At 37.0% G+C, this 20,868-nt stretch overlaps 1 pseudogene; it reads right to left on the bottom strand.

The window, feature by feature from the left end:
- Positions 1-1,803: 1,803 nt before the first annotated feature.
- On the bottom strand, positions 1,804-18,943 carry LOC148199523 (uncharacterized; annotated as a pseudogene).
- Between the last annotated feature and the right edge of the window lie 1,925 nt (positions 18,944-20,868).

Below are 20,868 nucleotides of genomic sequence, written 5' to 3'. Positions count from 1 at the left end.
TTAACTTAGACTTTGAAACCATATATCTCTTTGAACTTGGTAGGTTTACATATCCCTAGTTAATAAATAAAAACAAAACATATGTAAGTAAAAAAATATAACTAAAAGTATACATATATATATGTGAATTATCGTATATTTTTACATGTTAAAAAGTTTCTTCAAAATCTTGTCTCGTACTAATATCTTTCCTCAATGGATCAAGATAATGAATTAACTCCATTTTAAGATTGATTTCGAACAAGACTTAATGTTGGCTAAAATTTGAAATGAATCAATAAAATTACATTTCTTTCATCTAACTTTGAAAATAATACATTGTTGATAAAGTTGAAAAGAAAGATAAAGCAAGAAGAAACTTATCAATCACTCCATTATCAAGAAAAATAATAACTATTTTTTGTATTCTCTCTTTCATTGGTACGTAGTTCATGTGTTGTTATTTTGGTTGATAAAAAGAACTCCGTATGATTTGGCTTAATAAAATTTTGATATAAGTATTTTATAAAAGAAAAATATAAGAATATATTAGTAATATTAAAAAAGCTATTAATAAAAAAACAAAGTTAATGATAAAAAGTAGTATATTACTCGACATGTATAAAAATTGTAATTGCATCTATCTATACATAATCAATAACTTCATCATGTACTACGGTGCTTATTATGGGAACTATTGTACTAGTATTAGCTAGCCTAGTTTTGAATGGAGAAACACCAAGTTATGCTCCCTACCGCATCTACATCATCAACAACTTATCACGTCATTTTAAACATGGACAAACAGGTTTCAGAGATATCATCTCAGAACCAAAGTGACAAGGAAGCTAAGCACCACAAAAATGCATTTCAAAAGAGAATTCTAATGTGTGACTTTTGGGAAGCCATATCTCTTTTTCAGGAACAAATCAGGATTTCTTACGGTATGGAAGTAAATCTTTGTTTCCTTTACTGATGAACCTTAACAACCTAACCTTGCAAGTAGAAATTAAAATCTTCATGCAACATTTCTACAGGCCAAATTTCTAACTCCTGACAAATTTAATGATAAGGTTTGTCAATGAAGTGAGTACTACGTAGACCTTCTTTTCTTAATGGGCATGTTTTGGCTTCTATTTCAGTTCTTCCTTTTATATAAAGGTGAAATACGAAACTAGAGACTCAATTTTGCATTTAACATGAGTTCCTGATTGAAGGATATTTAATTCAAGCGTAAATTGAAATGAAATAAGAAAAAAAAAGCAAGCCATTAACGCCATAATCCAAAATGTAAAAGAAAATAAAATATCAAACAAGAAACCACCACTTCTTCTTATGATGCTTTAGCAGAATTAGACTGTCACTTCTATTTCTAATGCTTTAACATAGTCAGACCATGTCAATTCTTTCCACTACATCTTCTTTCATCATTCGAACTTAAAGCTATGTTCGTGTGGCTAATAGACGGTTCTTTAAAATAAATTATACTTCTGTGAATCAAGTTCCAATTGCTGCTGAGATTAAATCACATACTTAACTTTATAAAATAATAATTACATACATCGATCCAACTATGTGCATATATGACTGTTTACCAATGATCCAGCACTTGAATCACCATTTGTCATTAAGCCAACATTAGGTTCACATTAATTGCATAGAGAAAAAACATCATGGTGTGAGAATGAAATCTAAAAAGGACATGTGTTTTTATTTAAATTTGGTAAATTAGATTTGGTCAAACTCTTATCTACTTTTGACAACTCTAAACTCAAGATTAAGAAAAAGGACAAATCATACAAAATATATAGAGGAACTATACATTATTTATAAAGTCTATATATTATAACTGCTATTGAAAGGAAAAAACGTAAATATGGAATGACTAAGATAATATATAACATCAAGCCTTTAAGCTACCTCTTGTAACTGGGAACTTTTACTGTGATCATGCGATACATATTGTCGGTTAAGTTGTTCAAGAACCTAAAATATAGTTGTCGTCATGGACTATATTGACCAAAATGAAGCCAAAAGTTACACATAAGCCTGTAATGAATCCAAGTATCATACTCACATAAAATGCACGATTAACAACAAAATTTTCATCTTCGTTTGATTCATCAACATTTGCTTCATGTGGTGGTTCCTCTGCGCCACACAATTTGTCAAGTGGCTTCCCACAAAGATTGGAATTATATTCATAACTTGAAGCCTCAAAACTTTGTAGTTGAGTGCCAATTGGAATTTGCCCTGATAAATTATTATTAGATAAATCCAACATGGTAAGGCGATCATTTTGGGTAAGGCTAGTAGGAATTGAACCGAATATCTGGTTTCTTGACAAATCAAGAAATTCAAGTGAGGTTAGCCTTCCAATATTAGAGGGAATTTCTGCTGTCAAATTGTTTCTTAGATAAATTTAATGATATGAGCTCAAACAAATCCTCTATCTCAATTGAAATTTCTTCTGATAATTGGTTGCTTGAAAGAGCAATGTTTTTCAACAGCAATAGCTCATTGTTTAAGAATATATGATCCGCACCTTTCCATGTCAACAATGAATACAAATCATAGTAGTTCATGTACTTTCCAATCGATCTAATGCTGACAGAATACCCCTGGTGTGTATAATCTGTTAATGAAGTCTTTTGAGTCATTGAAGTAAAATTTTTTAAGCATTTGGGAATTCTTCCTGATAGACTGTTGAGTGAGAGATCCAAGAGCTGAATGCCTTGTAGGTAACAGAGTTGAACTGGTAAACTTCCAGAGAGGTTATTCTTTCTGAAGCTTAATATTTGCAAATCTTGATATATTTCCCCAATCCAAGAAGGGATACTTCCTGATAATCTATTTTCTCCCAAGTCAAACATTACTAACTTTATGCAATTCCTTAGGGAGAAAGGGATCTCCTTGGTTAAGCTATTGTTTCTCAGTAGTAATGCTTGAAGTTCAACAAGTGATCCCATTGAAGTAGGAAGCGTTCCTGAAAAATTGTTGTGACTCAAATCTAAATACGCCAATGATTTGAGATAGATTGGTTGTTTGAAAGGTCAAGCTGGCCTAAAGCTTCATCTGTCCCATTTGCACAAAGAAAAGAAGAAAAGTCAGAAAATTTATTTTGAGATAGATCAAGAAATGCTGATCCCCTAAGAAATGGTGGAACAGGGCCTTCAAACTGATTGGATGAAAGGACTACAAAATGAGGAGTAACCTCCAAGGGAAAATTTGGAATTGTACCTTTGAGGTTATTGAATGAAATATTCATTTTTGTCATTCCTTGTATTGCAACTTTACTCCAAAACCATTCTGGAACACAATCTGATATTCCACAGTTAGAAATGTCAAGAATTTCAATGTCGTTTTGTGTGTGGAACCATTTAGGAAAAGTTGGACCTAACTTGCAAGATCTCAACCCTATATAACCCAATTGAAAGGACGGGGTCCAGTTTTGGCTAAATTCTAAAGCCAATGAGTTGTCTGATAGATCTAACAACTGCTGATAGAGTTATTATGGTCGTTCGTCATCATCTGATTGTTGCCGCTCGCCGTTCGTCCTTATCTGGTTATTGTCGCTCGTCTTATCGCTCGACAGGTACGATCGTCATCGTGCCTGTCGTTCGTTCTGCTCGACAGGGTCGCTCGACATCGTGACTGTCGCTGTCGTTCGTTCCGCTCGACAGGGTCGCTCGACATCGTGACTGTCGCTCTCACTGGTCGACAGGAACGCTCGTCCTCGTGACATCGTGCCTGTCGTTCGTTCTGCTCGACAGGGTCGCTCGACATCGTGACTGTCGCTCTCGCTGCTCGACAGGAACGTCCTGAACGCTCGTCCTTTGCTCTGTCGATCGTTCCTTTTCCTTTGTTGTTTCCGTTTGCCTTCTTTGTATCGACCGTTCCCTTTTAGGACGTTCGGTCTAGGAAGCCTTTTTACTTCCTGTATATATACCTTTACCTTGTTGTTTTTTTTAATTCAATTCTTCTTCAATACAATTCTTTTCTTCTTTGTTCTCTGGTTCTCTTTCTCCTTTTTTCTCTGTTATCTTACATGGTATCAGTAGACAAATACTTTTCTCATGGCTTTCTCCAATTCTATCACTGATCATCTTTCCAACCCTGCCAACCCTCTGTTTCTGCATCCCGGTGAGAATCCCGCTCTTATTCTTGTTACTCCTCTTCTTTCTGATAACAACTATCAACAATGGCGCCATGATATGCTCGTTGCTCTGGAAACCAAGAATAAAGAAAAATTCGTTCTTGGCACTTTTCCTTGCCCTGCTGATGATGATATTCTTCACGAAGCCTGGAAGCGTTGTAACAAGATGGTGATTTCATGGCTGACACGATCCATGACGCTCCCTATTAAACAATCTGTTATGTGGATGGAATCTGCCTATGAAATCTGGATTGATCTTCTTCAACGTTTTTCTCATGGTGACAAGTTTCGTATTGCTGATCTTCAAGAAGCCATTCATTCTTGCAAACAAGGTGATTCCACTGTATCTCAATATTATACTCGTCTTCAAATAATTTGGAAAGAGCTTTCTCTATATCAAACCATTCTTGTATGTACCTGCCATTCTCCCTGCAATTGTGGATTGTTAATCAAGATTCAACAAGATCGTAATGATGATTCTGTAATCAAGTTTCTCCGTGGGTTAAATGATGAATTCTCTTCTGTACGTTCTCAAATCATGCTAATGGAACCCATGCCAAATCTTACCAAAACCTTTTCTTTGATTCTTCAACAAGAACGTGAATTTCATAATTCGTCCTCACAAACTCCACAAGATTCTATGGCCAATTTCAATTCTTACGATCCTCAACACAAACCTTATAAAACTGATCGTTCTGGTACTTTTTCTGGTCGTGGACGAGGACGTAATATTAAATTTGGTGGTCGTTCTAAGTACTGTGATCATTGCAAAAGAACTAATCATACTTCTGATAATTGCTGGTTCAAATATGGTCTTCCTCAAGGTTATAAACCCGTCATCAAACCTCATTTAGCTATCTCCAATTCTTCTGCCAACATGACTAATGGTGATTCACACACCTCTACTGATAATTCTAATGATGATTCTTCTGCTGATAAAACTCAACCTCAATACACTTTTTCTCAAGATCAGTATAACGCCATTCTTAGTTTGTTGAAACAATCTCAATCTCCTACTACTAAGGAGGCCAGTGTTAATCAATGCACTCCACAGTCATCAGGTTCTTTTTCTTCATTTAATATTTCTTCTTGGATTATAGATAGTGGCGCTACTGATCATATATGTTCTTCTAAATTTCCTTTTCATTCCTTGCATCCCATTACTCCTATTTCTATACGTTTACCAAATCATAGTTTTGTTACTGCTGAATTTTCTGGCACTGTAAATTTAGGCAATTTGATTTTACATAATACTCTTTTTGTTCCTAACTTCTCTGTTCATCTTATTTCTATTTCAAAATTATTACATTCAAATAATTTCTTCATTGTTTTTCATCAAGATAGCTGTCTCATTGTGCAGATGGATACTTACCAGACGATTGGAGTAGCTAAGAAATACAAGGGCCTTTTTTATCTTCTTAGTAATAATGTCACAACTACTTCTGAATTGAATATTTCTCATTCTGCCTTTCATAACAGTTCTAATAATTCCTGTAATTTGTGGCATATGAAACTTGGACATCCTTCAAATAAAGTTCTTCAAATTTTAGCATCTCAATATACTGATATTTCCTTTCAATCTTTTGATGCTTGTGATGCCTGTGCTTTTGCTAAACAAAAACGTCTTCAATTTTCTGTTAGCAAAACTAAATCTTCTTGTTTCTTTCACCTAATTCATGTTGATATTTGGGGTCCCCTCTCTATTTCTTCTATTGATGGATACAAATATTTTTTAACTATAGTTGATGATTATAGCCGTTTTACATGGATCCTTCTTTTAAAACAAAAATCTGATGTTAAAAACTTACTTCCAAACTTTATTCTCTTAACTGAAAATCAGTTTTCATGTAAACTTAAAATTCTAAGGTCTGACAATGGCAAAGAATTTTTTCTTAATGACTTTTACTCTACTAAAGGTATTTTTCATGAAACCTCTTGTGTTGCTACTCCTCAACAAAATGGCATTGTTGAAAGGAAGCATCAACATATTCTTAATGTTTGTCGTTCTTTACTTTTTCAATCTAAAGTTCCTAATATTTTCTGGTCCTATGCTGTCAAACTTGCCATTCACATCATTAATAGACTTCCAACACCTTTTCTTCATAATCAATCTCCTTATGAATTAGTTTATTCCATCAAACCTGATTTTTCAAATCTAAAAGTTTTTGGCTGTTTATCTTACTCCAGCTCTGCCACTGCAGGACGTACAAAACTTGATTCCAAGAGCAATAAATGTATTTTTCTTGGGTATAAATCTGGAACCAAAGGGTTTGTACTGTATGATCTGTATTCACACTCAATTATCGTTTCTCGAAATGTGATTTTTCATGAACATATTTTTCCCTATAAAAATTGTTATACTTCCCCTTCTTCTCCTACAAATGATGATAATTCTGATGTTATTCTCTTTGATTTTCCTACTGTTCTACCTTTTTCCACTGCTCCAAATCATTCTCCTTGTAACATTCCTCACCCCACTGATAATATCATTACTCCTACTGTTGAACAACGAATCTCTCTTAGAAATAAAACTCGACCTACATATCTAGATGACTATTACTGTGGTATCACTTCTGCTATTCAACCTATTCATACTACCCCATATCCCATGCATTTGTTTCTTTCTTATAATAAATGTTCCTCTAACCACACTTCTTTTTGTCATAATATTTCTGCTCAAGTTGAACCTTCTTCTTTTAAAGAAGCTAGCAAGTTTGAATGTTGGCAACAGGCTATGAATTCTGAACTTGCTGCCCTTGAAAGAAATCAGACATGGACTTTGGTTAATCTTCCTATTGGAAAGAAACCTATCAGTTGTCGTTGGGTATATCGTATTAAACACAAACCGGATGGCTCTATTGATAGATATAAAGCTCGTTTAGTGGCAAGAGGCTTCACTCAAACTGAAGGATTGGATTACTATGAAACTTTTTCACCTGTTGTTAAAATCACTACTGTTCGGCTCGTTCTTGCTCTTGCTGCCATCAATAAATGGTTTCTCCATCAATTGGATGTCGACAACGCTTTTCTTCATGGTGATTTATCTGAAGAGATATACATGAGGCCTCCTCCTGGTCTTCGTTCTTCTGCTCCCAATCTTGTCTGCAAACTTAACAAGTCTCTTTATGGTTTAAAACAAGCAAGCAGGAACTGGAATCATAAACTCACATATGAGTTGGTTTCTCTTGGTTTTAAACAAAGCACTGCTGACCACTCTCTTTTTATCAAACATTCTCCTACTGCTATCACTGTTCTTCTGGTATACGTTGATGATATACTTCTTTCTGGAAATAACCTATTTGAAATCACCAATGTCAAAGATCATCTAAACAACAAGTTTCACATCAAAAATCTTGGAGATCTCAAATTTTTTCTGGGTTTTGAAATTGCTAGATCTCAAGCTGGGATATGTATTAATCAAAGAAAATATTGTCTTGAATTAATCTCTGAAGCTGGTATGTTAGGTTGTAAACCTGCTTCTACTCCTGCTGATCCTTCCATCAAACTTCATGCTGATGAAGGCACTCTTCTTACTGATCCTTTTTCTTATCGCCGTCTCATTGGTCGTCTTCTTTATCTCACTCATACACGGCCCGACATTACCTTTGCTGTTCAACAACTCAGTCAGTTTATCTCCACTCCTCGCCAACCTCACATGCAACAAGCCATGAGAATTATTAGATATTTAAAGAATGCTCCCGGTTCTGGTCTTTTATATGCTGCTAATAATTCCTTCCGCATTCACGCATATTCTGACTCTGATTGGGCTACCTGTGCTACCACTAGAAGATCTATCTCTGGTTTTTGCGTTTTTCTTGGCACTGCTCTTATCTCCTGGAAATCAAAGAAACAAACAACCGTTTCCAAATCTTCTTCTGAAGCTGAATACAGGTCTTTGGCTTCATTAACCTGTGAATTACAATGGCTGCAATATCTTTTACAAGATTTGCATATATCGTGCCCGACACCTTATTCTGTTTACTGTGACAACAACTCTGCCATTCACATTGCCAAGAATCCCACCTTTCATGAACGAACAAAGCATATTGATATAGACTGTCATGTCACTCGACAAAAGCTTCAAGATGGTCTCATCAAACTTCTGCATGTTTCCTCTACCAGTCAAGTTGCAGATGTTTTCACTAAATCTCTTTATCCTTCTCCTTTCAATATGGTTACTTCCAAGCTAAACATGCATAACATTCATGTTCATCTTGAGGGGGGATGATAGAGTTATTATGGTCGTTCGTCATCATCTGATTGTTGCCGCTCGCCGTTCGTCCTTATCTGGTTATTGTCGCTCGTCTTATCGCTCGACAGGTACGATCGTCATCGTGCCTGTCGTTCGTTCTGCTCGACAGGGTCGCTCGACATCGTGACTGTCGCTGTCGTTCGTTCCGCTCGACAGGGTCGCTCGACATCGTGACTGTCGCTCTCACTGGTCGACAGGAACGCTCGTCCTCGTGACATCGTGCCTGTCGTTCGTTCTGCTCGACAGGGTCGCTCGACATCGTGACTGTCGCTCTCGCTGCTCGACAGGAACGTCCTGAACGCTCGTCCTTTGCTCTGTCGATCGTTCCTTTTCCTTTGTTGTTTCCGTTTGCCTTCTTTGTATCGACCGTTCCCTTTTAGGACGTTCGGTCTAGGAAGCCTTTTTACTTCCTGTATATATACCTTTACCTTGTTGTTTTTTTTAATTCAATTCTTCTTCAATACAATTCTTTTCTTCTTTGTTCTCTGGTTCTCTTTCTCCTTTTTTCTCTGTTATCTTACAACTGCAACTTTGACATGTTAGCAAAATGAGAGTCACTGATCACACCTCCCAAAGAGTTCAAATTCATTTTGAGAGTCTCCAGCTGAGTAGGAAATCGAATATATTTGGGAATCTTACCATTTAGCCTGTTTTCATCGAGAGATAAAGTTTTTAAAGATGAGAATACTGAGAAATCAGGAAGTGTACCCTTGATTTGATTCATTCTCAGTTCTAACTCTTGCAGTGAGGATCTAGCACATCCTGACAAGTTTTGCATTATCAGTGGAAGCTCTTCATTGAAACTGTTATTTGAAAGGTGTAACGAACGTAAAGTACATGTGCTCCCCAATGATTTTGGAACTCCACCTTCCAATGAGTTTGATTCAAGTGATAAAGACTCCAATTGAGGTGGAAATTTGCTACTATCAGGTATCTTTCCACTCAACCCGTTCACTGAAAGATCCAATATTTTCAAATTGGAGAACATTGAAAGATTGTAACTTAGATAAAACTCTCGTACTGAGTTCCTCACACAGCCACCACAGATAAGTTATTAACGATTGATGAAAGGTCTGCAGTCGTATTGTTTCCATATATGTTTAAATATTGTAAGGTGCACCAATCTATGAAGGATTCTAACGCCCCACCCTTAAGTCTATTAGAGGAGAGATCTAGCCGCTCAAGAAAATGCATCATCAAACCAAAATGATTTGAGGCAGGAGCCTCCAAGAGGTTCTTACCACAGAGGTCAAGCTCAAAAAGATTGTAACTGATATTTGACACCAAATGGAATATCATGGATGATGTAAACTTGTTCCAAGAGAGGTCAAAGACTGAAAGGAAAGTATAAGAATTGAACTTTGAAGGGCTCAATCAATGGATGAAATGATCAGAAAGGCTACAATCAGACAAGCTTAATTCTCTGAGTTTTTGTAAATTTCCAATGATTTGTAGCCAACTATGAGAATTGTTAAGATTAGCCATCAAACTTAAGTCAAGGGTCAAAGAAGTGAGATTAGACAACCAAAAACCTCCATAGTTTGAGAGTCCCACCATATCCAAGATAAAGCTTCTGCAAGTTTGACAGTTTTCCAAGTTGAGAAGGTACATTTGCTTCTAAAGAGTTACCCTTAAGATCTAGATGTTGCAACTTGGAGAGATTTCCAAGTTGATAAGGGATTGAACCCTCCAGGGAATTCCCTTCAAGATTTAAGTTATTCAAATGTGAAAGAAGACCAAACTGGCTTGAAATTCTTCCACCAGAATTTGACAAATCAAGGTATGCCAAATTTCTTAGAGAAGCAATGAAATATGGGACTTGAATACCTTGAAATTGATTCCAACTCAGGTTTAAAACCTCTAAGTGTTGCAACTCCATGAGTGAGTTACTTTAAGTGGAGAAGTTCCAGCCTCTCCCTCTGCATGCAGCTCACCCCTTTTGCACAAACACGGTAATCCTGAGATAGCAAACAAACAAAAATTAAGACCAGAATAAATTTGATATAAATTGGCATCATTTTTTAAATTATGGTCATGAAAACTGTGAAATTAACAAATGGATAAGCTGATACCGTGAAGAATCACAATGCCAATGGCCTTATATATAACATACTCTATGGACTACAAACTTCTTTCAAGAACAAGGACTAGAACTTCTTTCTAGAATAAGTATGGTAAAATTGTTTTTGATGATGAACTCTGAAAATGTTCTTTCTTAAGTGCTTAAACTGTTAGATTAAAATTAAACTCATACAGGATATAGTCTTGGATGCATAATTCATATATGATAGAGTCTTAGTTGCATGAGATAGCAAGAGTGCATAAATATGGTGAAATGCTTTTGTACTAATCAATTAAACAAAGTCCACAATCAATTAAAGTGAGTCAGGACTGTAGTGTTTGTTTTAATAACCTTATTGATTAAAACTGGACCTAATCGATCAAGGAATTAACCTAATCGATTAATCGATTAAGTGCATCAATTTTTGTATATCGTATATAATGAAGTAGATTCTATTTTTCTGAAAAAAAAAGTGAAACAATAATGAATACAAATCATAGTAGTTCATGTACTTTCTAATCGATCTAATGCTGACAGAATACCCCTGGTGTGTATAATCTGTTAATGAAGTCTTTTGAGTCATTGAAGTAAAATTTTTTAAGCATTTGGGAATTCTTCCTGATAGACTGTTGAGTGAGAGATCCAAGAGCTGAATGCCTTGTAGGTAACAGAGTTGAACTGGTAAACTTCCAGAGAGGTTATTCTTTCTGAAGCTTAATATTTGCAAATCTTGATATATTTCCTCAATCCAAGAAGGGATAGTTCCTTATAATCTATTTTCTCCCAAGTCAAACATTACTAACTTTATGCAATTCCTTAGGGAGAAAGGGATCTCCTTGGTTAAGCTATTGTTTCTTAGTAGTAATGCTTGAAGTTCAACAAGTGATCCCATTGAAGTAGGAAGCGTTCCTGAAAAATTGTTGACTCAAATCTAAATACGCCAATGATTTGAGATAGATTGGTTGTTTGAAAGGTCAAGCTGGCCTAAAGCTTCAACTGTCCCATTTGCACAAAGAAAAGAAGAAAAGTCAGAAAATTTATTTTGAGATAGATCAAGAAATGCTGATCCCCTAAGAAATGGTGGAACAGGGCCTTCAAACTGATTGGATGCAAGGACTACAAAATGAGGAGTAACCTCCAAGGGAAAATTTGGAATTGTACCTTTGAGGTTATTGAATGAAATATTCATTTTTGTCATTCCTTGTATTGCAACTTTACTCCAAAACCATTCTGGAACAGAATCTGATATTCCACAGTTAGAAATGTCAAGAATTTCAATGTCCTTTTGGGTGTGGAACCATTTAGGAAAAGTTGGACCTAACTTGCAAGATCTCAACCCTATATAACACAATTGAAAGGACGGGGTCCAGTTTTGGCTAAATTCTAAAGCCAATGAGTTGTGTGATAGGTCTAACAACTGCAACTTTGACATGTTAGCAAAATGAGAGTCACTGATCACACCTCCCAAAGAGTTCAAATTCATTTTGAGAGTCTCCAGCTGAGTAGGAAATCGAATATATTTGGGAATCTTACCATTTAGCCTGTTTTCATCGAGAGATAAAGTTTTTAAAGATGAGAATACTGAGAAATCAGGAAGTGTACCCTTGATTTGATTCATTCTCAGTTCTAACTCTTGCAGTGAGGATCTAGCACATCCTGACAAGTTTTGCATTATCAGTGGAAGCTCTTCATTGAAACTGTTATTTGAAAGGTGTAACGAACGTAAAGTACATGTGCTCCCCAATGATTTTGGAACTCCACCTTCCAATGAGTTTGATTCAAGTGATAAAGACTCCAATTGAGGTGGAAATTTGCTACTATCAGGTATCTTTCCACTCAACCCGTTCACTGAAAGATCCAATATTTTCAAATTGGAGAACATTGAAAGATTGTAACTTAGATAAAACTCTCGTACTGAGTTCCTCACACAGCCACCACAGATAAGTTATTAACGATTGATGAAAGGTCTGCAGTCGTATTGTTTCCATATATGTTTAAATATTGTAAGGTGCACCAATCTATGAAGGATTCTAACGCCCCACCCTTAAGTCTATTAGAGGAGAGATCTAGCCGCTCAAGAAAATGCATCATCAAACCAAAATGATTTGAGGCAGGAGCCTCCAAGAGGTTCTTACCACAGAGGTCAAGCTCAAAAAGATTGTAACTGATATTTGACACCAAATGGAATATCATGGATGATGTAAACTTGTTCCAAGAGAGGTCAAAGACTGAAAGGAAAGTATAAGAATTGAACTTTGAAGGGCTCAATCAATGGATGAAATGATCAGAAAGGCTACAATCAGACAAGCTTAATTCTCTGAGTTTTTGTAAATTTCCAATGATTTGTAGCCAACTATGAGAATTGTTAAGATTAGCCATCAAACTTAAGTCAAGATGGGTCAAAGAAGTGAGATTAGACAACCAAAAACCTCCATCATGAAGTTTGAGAATCCCACCATATCCAAGATAAAGCTTCTGCAAGTTTGACAGTTTTCCAAGTTGAGAAGGTACATTTGCTTCTAAAGAGTTACCCTTAAGATCTAGATGTTGCAACTTGGAGAGATTTCCATGTTGATAAGGGATTGAACCCTCCAGGGAATTCCCTTCAAGATTTAAGTAATTCAAATGTGAAAGAAGACCAAACTGGCTTGGAATTCTTCCACCAAAACCAGAATTTGACAAATCAAGGTATGTCAAATTTCTTAGAGAAGCAATGAAATATGGGACTTGAATACCTTGAAATTGATTCCAACTGAGGTTTAAAACCTCTAAGTGTTGCAACTCCATGAGTGAGTTACTGATGATGCCACACTGAGAAAAAACTCGTCCATAGCAAACCAATCACCATGAAGATCAAGTACAAGTATGTGGTGAGTTAAGTTGCTACAGACAATACCTGTAGAGAATAATTCAAATAAGATGAGTGAAAGTCGACAAAAAAAATCTATAAACTATAATTTTAAGATTTTAAATTAAAAATACTGTAGAATATGAGATAAAACTCAATATCTCATAAATGTCTCACACGTATATATAAACATAATCTTTTCCAAATAACCCCTCCAGATAAAAATATAAAGCCATCAATACCTTTCCATTGGCAATTAGCAGTGGTCCAAAACGAGAGCATGCCATATCTATCAACAAAGCCAACCTTTAAGTGGAGAAGTGCCAGCCTCTCCCTCTGCATGCAGCTCACCCCTTTTGCACAAACATGGTAATCCTGAGATAGCAAACAAATAAAATTTAAGACCAGAATAAATTTGATATAAATTGGCATCCTTTTTTAAATTATGGTCATGAAAGCTGTGAAATTCACAAACGGATAAGCTGATACCGTGAAGAATCACAATGCCAATGGCCTTATATATAACATACTCTATGGACTACAAACTTCTTTCAAGAACAAGGACTAGAACTTCTTTCTAGAATAAGTATGGTAAAATTGTTTTTGATGATGAACTCTGAAAATATTCTTTCTTAAGTGCTTAAACTGTTAGATTAAAATTAAACTCATATAGGATAGAGTCTTGGATGCATAATTCATATATGATAGAGTCTTAGTTGCATGAGAAGCAAGAGTGCATAAATATGGTGAAATGCTTTTGTACTAATCAATTAAACAAAGTCCACAATCAATTAAAGTCAGTTAGAACTGTAGTGTTTGTTTTAATAACCTAATTGATTAAAACAGAGAGTTGGGCCTAATCGATTAAGGAATTAACCTAATCGATTAATCGATTAAGTGCATCAATTTTTGTATATCGTATATATATATGTGTTCTAACTTGTTTCAATAATGAAATAGATTCTATTTTTCTGAAAAAAAAAAGTAAAACAATAACAAAAGAACACATCAAAGAGTTGTCTTGAGACATTCTTGGAGCAATCAACTAAACATTTTGAAGGATCTCAAGATCTAGAAAGTTTCAAGAAAGAATAGTCAAGAGGGTTGTTGTGTTTTTCATCTATGAGATCTGCACACACACTGGTGCACCCAAGTTTTGTATTTCTTGTATAAATTTCGTAGTTGCCTTAGCTAGAGAGGCAGGGCTGTGAAAGAGTGTGTTGAGCCTCTCTTGTTTGTATTTCTGTATATTAGAGTATGTGAGGATACAATTGAGAAATTCTTTATTTTCTTGACCTTTACAATATAGTGAAGTCTCTCTAAATCAGGTTGTTGGAAAATGACTGGATTTAGACTTAGATTAAGAATCAATCTAGTATAAAATAGTGGTGTGTTTCTGTTTAAGTTTCTGCATTTTTTTTGTTGGTTAAAATCATTTGTAAACAGATTTCAGAAACTTAAGTTTTTTTAAAGAATTATGAAAAACTGGTTTAAATCCAATTCACCCTATAGGGTTCCAATTTAACATTAATAATTCATCCCTTGATAAACTCTTTTATCTTTCATCACATCACCCGTAATTCCTTACTTTTTTCATTAAATAAAAGGCACAATGGTCATTAATTTACTTTTATGTAATAAGATGAAATATATTTCTACTTCTATTTTATCAACTTCATTGAACTAATCGTGTTTTCAACATAATTTGAACATTTCTGAGTACTTATAAACGTGGGACTTTAAGATAAGTTAAATTTAAGTTTTGTTGAAGAAAAAGGTCTACCTTGATGATAAATGAACAATAACTCTCTACAAAAGCACTAAAATGGTGTAATTTTGTCTTTAAAATTACTGAAAAGTGGTGCAATTTTAAAAATGAAGAAATCATGTTAGCTTATTGTGATTTGATAGTTAAGAAGTTGTCAACTTGATATGATTTTGACTTATTAATGTGAAACAATTAATTATCTTTTTTAAAAAAATTATTTACAAAGTTAACAAAAGTTCACTTTATATTAAAATACATTAAAGTCGTTTCAAGTGCACGACTTCAATTAAAACAAAAATTACCATACATTAAAATGGTACCAATCTGATATGACTACAATTTATATCATAATACATTAAAATTATACTAAATTAGCACAACTTACTTTTTTTAAATTTTTTAAAAATTTACATTATTTTTGTGAATTTGAAAATAATTGGACCATTTTGGTACTTTTTCCCTCAATAGATACCTATTTTAAAATGGGGTTATACTATTCAATTATAATAAAATAATGATTTAAATATTTAGTTCCTATTTTTATTGAGTTTTTTCAATTCGGTGATAATATTTTTTGTTTCAATCAGATCTTAATTTTCATTAATTTCATACAATTTAGTTTTTCTTCTTAACCTCGTTTACATAGTCAACAACATGGTGTATAGGGTGATAATTTGATTTTACATGGCCCGTTTTAATTAAGTGTTTTATTTCATTTGTTACTTTTAAATGAAAAAACTATAAAATAAGTTTTAGGGTTTAATTGGGGCTTTCTTTTATATTAGAGAATTTTTAAAACTGATGTCAAATACGACACGATGGTATTTTCATTAATATAAAAGAATATATTACATCCATTACGCAAAGAACAAATGTAATATTTATCTTTTCCAATACCTTATTGTTTGGCACTGTCACTAGTTCCTCCCTCGGTCACCCTTCCCTTAATCGTAGTTCATGTTAATTTGTCTATTAAAACATTAGCAAATAGGCATTCGTTACTAACAATTTCCACAGTAATTCATTATTATTGCTTGTGTAAGTTATAGGGAATTCCTCTTTAATATTTTGGGAATTCAATCGGAGAAGCATTCATGATTCGCAATAACGCTAATATGACAAGATTTATCCTCACCATTTTGAAACTTTTAATTCTTTTGTTTGTTTATCTATCATCTACTTAATCTGCCCTTTCTATTACTTTAAGCATCATATATTATGCTAGTTAAAAGGATTCATTTTCTTTAGGTCACTCTTCAATATAAATTTATAGGTGCTAACACTAAGAAAATGATTTTTAATTAATAAAATAAATAAAATGGTACGTATTGTTCAAACCAAGTTTCGATCAGTGTAATGGGTGAGAATTGTTTTATAATCTATGGATTATTTATTGCTATTATTAGTAAATCACTAGTAAAAAAAAGCTCTTTTAACGCGTTATATATGTCTCGGTTCTACTGAAACCAAGGCGTATAAAAGTATGGTGGCATTTTGGTAAATATTGAGCAGTTATATGCCTCGGTTATATTTGAACCGATGTCTATAGATGTTAATATCTTGAGTAGAAGGCCAACCGAGGCATATAATATAAATTTTAAATGGTTTAGACACCGGTTCGCTGTGTAACTGATGCACTTAAAGGGTTTAGGCACCAGTTTTAAATATAACCGAGGCATATACCCTTAGGTTAAAATCAAAAACCCTCTCTCGCAGACTCTCGCATTCTCGCACTCGCGCTCTCATCTCTCGCTCTCATCTTTGCCTCCCTCCCTCCGTCACGATTTCTTCTCTCCACCAAACCCCATCATCAGACCGCCACCATCACCAGCCATTACGGTCGCCGCAACCACTACCGTTCAACCACGTCGCCGGCCACCACGCGCAAACCTGCAAGCCGCCACCACAACGCCTTCGTTCTCGTCCAAACTCCATGGAGGTCGCGACCACGCATCGATAGCTTTCTTCTTCCTTCTCCACGCCACCTTTTGCCTTGCTGCCATCGGGAGCCACCACCACTTCATCGTGTGCGACGGCTTCGAGTGCGGCTTCCAGATCCAGATCCAGATCCAGATCCAGATCCAGATCTCGATCGTGATCCCCTTTCTCTCCCTTTTCTTTTTGTTTCTCAGATGGTGCTGTTCGTGGACCGCTTGGTGCGGCCCGTGCCAGTGGTGGAGTCGCTGGCCTAGCACCCGCTTGCCGCTTGCCGTCAGGAGCCTTCCCGCTTGCCGTCGGGTGCCAGTGGTTTCTTTGATTTTTTTTTCCAGCTCTGTAATGTATCTGAACTATGATTTTCTGATGTTCTGATGTATCTGAACTTTGATACTCTGTAATGATTTTCGGATTCTATTTTCTGATTTTTTTTCCATTTGTTATATGCTCTGTAATGAAGAACATTGATTCTTTCATCCCACTGGCTTTTGTTATATGCTTTGTAATGTATGTATCTGAACTTTGATGCTTTGTAATGAATCCTGGAGTGATTTTCTGAACTATTAAAGGCTTGAGGAAAAGGAATCCTGGAGTGATTTTCTGAACTATTAAAGGCTTAAGGAAAAGGACCCAGCAGGTTCAGCAGTTTTTTGATTTTTTTTTATTAGAATTTTCAAAGATACGGTCTCGGTTCAAAAGAGGACCGAGGCAAAAACCGATCTCTTTTTAACTCAGTTCACAACCGAGGCATTAAACTTATCCTTTTTACCTCGCCTCTATATGCCTCAGTTGCAGAACCGGTGCCTATAAGCGAAATTAACCGGTGTCATTTCCCTTTATTGTACTAGTGAATATGGCATGGATGCACCTATTGCAATAATTCATTGTTAAGAATCTTTGAATTTTTGGACATGATTTGAATTCACACAGTATGTGTAATAAGGCATATATAGTAATTATTTCATTCAGAACCTCAAATTCGACCTCAGAACTTGCTTTCGACTTTGATTTACTAATTTTTTTTGTTTGTGATAAATTAACCAAATTCTTTAAAGAACTTCTAGATTTTGGATTTTTTTTAATAAAGTTGACTGGAACAATTGCACGTAGTTATTCGAATATTATTTCTTTCGCTTTCTTTATTTTTATTATTATTATTATTATTGTTTCTGCTGAATGGGACCGGGGAAAACTCCTGCTGCCTCCGCCCGGAAACACTCCTCCTCAGCCGATCGGTCCTTCGCCCTTCACCTTCCTTATGCTCGCTCTCAGTATAAGTGGGGTGACCTGCAGGAAACACTCCGACGCTGAAGTCAGAATTGGTCTTTGCAGGTCTATGTAATTGTAAAAAATAGAGAGTTTACGTTCTCCTTCGATTGTTATTTATATGATTTCAGAGAATATTACCCATTAATTTACCTCTTAATGACTTTCAATGCTAATCTTAAATATGCGACAAGGATCGTTACCTCATTAATTACACATTCGTGAGCATTCAACCGCCGTCTCCAGCAAACAGTTTTAGAAGCCCGCCCGATCGGACATATTAGACTTGAGAGACCCGATCGGACATATTAGACATGAGAGACCCGATCGGACACATCTGAACACGCCCGGTCGGTTACTCCGCCCTTGGTAGTAACACAAGTCCCCTAAGCCCTAGCAAAAATACCTTTTTGCGCAGGGTTTCGAGGTGGTCTTCGTTCGGCTTTCCTCTTTCTTTGTCCAAGCCTTTAACCCGCTGACACTTGCTCTGTCGAGAACCGTAAAGTCATGACTCTAACTTTTAGGCGGGAAATGTGAAAAACGAAACTTCAGATCGCCTGAGCCGTCAGATCTTTCTATCACGGAAACGTCAGGTCGCTTGGACCGTCAGATCCTTTGGTGTTTGACGCTTTGAATATACCAGTTGAGTCGGTTTTAATCTTTGTATAAATACCCATACTTTTACCCTAATTTTTTACTTCAGTCTCCTTGCCGTCGCCAGCATCTTATTCCTCTGAATCTCCTTTCTGTCCTTCTCGTCTTCAACTTCTCAAGTAACCATGTCTTCTGACTTCTCCGGCGACGAGGGTAGGGGGTACGCCGACGATGACGTTGCGAGTCCATCTTCATCCCTGGGTGCCATTCCCGGTCCCGGCGCTAGGGCTTCTCCTTCAGGGAATTCCTCCGATCTCTTGGTAGACAGTGACGCTTCTAACGAAGTTGTCATCCATGTGGACTCCACCAGCGCTTGGGATGGGAAGCCCCAAGCTTGGCCAACTGTCCCCGGCTACGACTGGGTGCCTCACGAAGTTAGCCAAATTTCCTCCTGCTTTTACCACCGCCAGCCCTTCCGAAATTTAATCAGCCACGTCTGTCTGGTCAAGGCGGCTGCCGACGCTAAGCATTTTAAACTAGCCATCTGTCAGATGACCGAGCGCGTCTGCCATGGTCGGGGTAACTACCCCACCGACTTCTTCTATGTTTATGCCACTATGTTCGAGGATTTGAAGGTTCTTCTCCCCTTCTCTGACTTCCAGATGGGTTTACTGAGAACGCTCAACGTGGCTCCCACGCAGCTTCATCCGAACGGTTGGGCCTTCATGCAAGCGTTCTCCGCCATCTGCTCCGGCTTAGCTCTTAAACCGACTCCTGCCGCCTTCCTTTATTTCTTTCATGTACAGCCTCACCCGTCCAAACCTTGGGTCTCCCTTCGGACGGTCGGGAACAAGCACCTACTGACCCTTGACAACAGCTCGTACAAAGACTTTAAAGGGCATTTCTTTAAAGTCGTGCCCACAGAAACTTGATACCAGAGCTTTTGCTCGCCGACCAAAGAGGCTAAGTTTCCCTTCTACTGGACTAGAGATCGTCAGAAGGTCATTTCCTGGCCCAAGCCCCGGATGGCTCCCGAGGATCTGGACTTGATAAATCAGCTCTGTCAGCTACCCCCTAAGTCCTCTTGCCGCGTTCTGATCGGTTTTCTGGGCAACAAAAATCTTCCTTCTAATGTGTTCTGTAAGCTATTTTTGACCGCCATTTTTGACCGAGGAAGAGGCCTCCAACATGGCGTTGGAGTTGACTGCGCGGTCGGCCATGTGCTTGACCTATGCCGCCCAGAAGAGAGCTTCCGCTTCCACAGAGCTTCAAGCTCTTCAAGCAAAGTTCGATTCTATCTTCAAGGCCAACCAAGACCTGACCCTTCGCTTGGCCGAGACTGAGCGAATAGCGGCAGAGGACAAGAAGAAAGCCAGCACTTTGTTGGCCAAGGCCCGTTCTACTCAGCGCCGTATGCAACGTTCTTTGGACGATGCTAAACTCGACCTCCAAAAAGCCACCTCTTCCAACACCAAGGTGACGGCCAAGTGGGATTCTCTCCAGGATCGGGTGACAAAGTTGGAGGCAGAAAACAAGCTTCTGGGCGATGAGGTGGTAAACGAGCATCTACTCGGGTTTGATAAGGCTCTCGCCCAGTGTAATCTCCTCTTTCAAGTGCCTACCGACGATCCCCTCCTTGATGTGAGCATGATGGTGGTGGATAACAAGTTGGTTACAATCCACATTCCGCCATCCTCTCCTCCGGCCGCCCAAGATGCCGACGCTGCTGCCAAAGTGATCGGAGAGACCGATGAAGCTGAAGGTCGATCCTAGGTGTTAGACATAGGATTTTACGGCTTTTTGTTTCAACTTTATCTTGTAACAACTTTTGAACTTAATGAATATATGCCTTTTGAGTCTTTGCTTTCTACACATTTCTTGCACTTTCATGTTTTACTTATCAACTTTTCGCGCATAGCCTTTCGCTTCGTGCTTGGGTTGTCTCCTAGGAGTTCCGCTTGGTTTAGGTCTTAGAAGCTCTCTAGAAGCGTGTCCTAAGACCAAGGTG

Source organism: Vigna umbellata, chromosome 4, assembly GCF_029865625.1.
Source record: "Vigna umbellata cultivar VRB3 chromosome 4, Vumbellata_1.0, whole genome shotgun sequence".
Lineage (NCBI taxonomy): Eukaryota > Viridiplantae > Streptophyta > Magnoliopsida > Fabales > Fabaceae > Vigna > Vigna umbellata.
This window is presented reverse-complemented; position numbering and strand designations above follow the sequence as displayed.